Source organism: Atta cephalotes (assembly GCF_000143395.1).
Source record: "Atta cephalotes unplaced genomic scaffold scaffold00075, whole genome shotgun sequence".
Lineage (NCBI taxonomy): Eukaryota > Metazoa > Arthropoda > Insecta > Hymenoptera > Formicidae > Atta > Atta cephalotes.
Window position 1 is genome coordinate 292,073 of NW_012130139.1, and position 2,539 is coordinate 294,611.

Consider the following 2,539-nt stretch of genomic DNA (forward strand, 5'->3'; position numbering starts at 1 on the left):
AATTTCAGGCTTTATAAAGGAATATCTTTGTCTAGTACCCAATGAGAATAAATACGTGTTTCAAGAAACAGCAGATATTTTACATAGATCAGCAGCAACAGTAACAGATTTCAGTGGGTATAGAGCAGCAACTGCTTGGAGTGCAATTTCCTTGTACGCAGCTAATCTATTGGCTCAGCCTTGGCGAAGAGAATATAGGATAGTGAGGGTAACTAACTGAAATGTATCTTGTCATTAGTCTGTATTTTGCTACATAGTTTAACATGTACATATTTTTGAATTGTTTCAGACATACAGCGGCTATTATAAACACGAAGTAGAGGCAAATTTAATAGGTGCTGAGTTAATGTTTGAGCAGATGGGCTATAAGCACACTGGTTTGGGTATACTGACTTTGGAAGGGCCAATCGATCCTGATAAGGTTTCAAACGTCAGTAGAGATGCTATTGTAGCTTTTGTAGAATGTCAGGTAATGAAAAACAAATAATTGATTAATATAATTGATCAATAAAAATAATGCTTTATGCAAAAATTGCACAGTATGAAAGTAGATGATAAAGTTGCTTTTAAATTGTAGATTTTAAAGCAAATATGGGAAAGTGTGTCACAGAAATACACCATTTCTTGGCTGGAGGTGTTGGAGTTTCGTGAAAATCACGTTGGTACACCAGAGCAGGCCATTCGAGCGTTAAACTATCGTTTCCTCGAGAAAGTGCATCAAAACCACACAAAGGTCGATAACTATAAGGATTATTATCAACAACAAATGGGTATAGACGTCGTGCCATTGCATCTGCCTTATCATCACATTGTGCATGCTAATTACAACGCAACAATGCCGTCAACCTGTCAAACAGATTATCGGCACATCGAAGATACGACAAACATGGCGGTGCCGACTAATTATCGATATTATCAACCAATCGATCATGGTTTCATCAATTGTTGTACTAGCTACGGTTGCTTGCCCTCTCATGGCAACAAGTTTTATGGTAATAGTATGCAACCGAATCCATATTGCGCCACGTTACCAGCATATGCAGCTCGAGTACCAACCGGTAGACTGATAGAACTCGATGTACCGGTGTCTGTGGCAAATTATGAAAAAACGCACACTCTCCGTAAACCTGTGTCCCACCGGATATCAGATCTGGATGAGATAGACTTTTATAAACGGCAATCGAGCAACGGGGATCATTATGAACACGGTAAAACTGATAGAAAAACTGCTAGCAGATCGAATTCCAGTGCTGGAAAAGATGGTTATGATACGTGGGATTTTGTGTACAGAAATCTTGAGAGCTTAGGCTACTACAAAGATCTCGATGATCGAGACGATGTGTTACAGCATAAGAAGGAGCTGGATTCTATTCGTATCAAGCACAAGACACTTAGGCAAACGGAGAATGAAGACAAATATAGCGCGCATAAATCGGAAAAGAAAAGAAGCAGCAGTAGGATTGAAGCGAACGAGATCGATTCGTCCGAAACAAACGGCAAAAATCATCAGGATATTTTACCTTTCAAAAAGAAATCCTCGTCCTTTGATTTGTCAGATTCAAATAGATATAATATCGATGCAAATAATAAAGATAAAAAGCACAACAGTCAAACTTTACCAATTCCACGCACATACAAATCTTCGGATCAGATAGCGAAGAAAATTGCAGATTCCTTTAAAAATCTCGATATCGCGCAAATGAATAAACAGAAAAAGGAAGAGGCGGAAGGTGAAAAGAGATGGAATTGTGCTACGTGCACATATCTAAATATGCCCGATCGAGATATCTGTGAAATGTGCGCCAAATCGAGATGCAAAGGAAATGAGGACAAGCCGCTCGCCAGCGGCGGCAAGGAGTGTCCAAAATGCACGCTGGTAAACGAGAAAAACGTTTCTATCTGTGATGCTTGTCATACCAGTCTGAAGGATTCTCCGACCTATATATAAATAGACTGAAACACCTGAAATTTCGCGAAAGAAGGGATTCTCGCACATTTGTCACAATTTGCAGTTTGCGCAAAGGTATCATATTGTGTGTAAAATATAAAATTATTGATCGAATTATACGTACAACATAAATCCTTTTTCAATGACCTAAAATGAAACGTGAATACAGAAAACTTAGATACATAATTTGCATTAACTGTGTTAATAATACATGTTAATCTTCAGAGAAGGTACAAAGATATTTATTTAAAATTGTCTCGAACAAGGAAAATCTTATAACGATTTTCTTTCTATTAGTATTATTATGTTATGAGGCCTATTGAGGAGAGAGATAAGTATTAAGTAAGTTCAGAGTCATAATTATTAGCATTATTGTAACATTTGACAGTTTATCATTAAAGAATTAAATTTAATCAGATATTAGGTCAAAACTTATAAAATTAATATTATCAGAATTAATTAAAGAAGATGCAAGACACGCTGAAATGTTACTTGTTCAAAAAATATTTAATATTATATGTTTGTCTTCATATACATATATATATATATATATGTATATATATATATATATATATATATATATATATATAT

At 35.8% G+C, this 2,539-nt stretch overlaps 1 protein-coding gene across 1 annotated transcript in view; it reads right to left on the reverse strand.

Annotated features, from left to right (window-relative positions):
- The window catches only part of LOC105624240 (activating signal cointegrator 1), a 9,774-nt gene that overhangs the window by 2,263 nt on the left and 4,972 nt on the right, over positions 1 to 2,539 (reverse strand).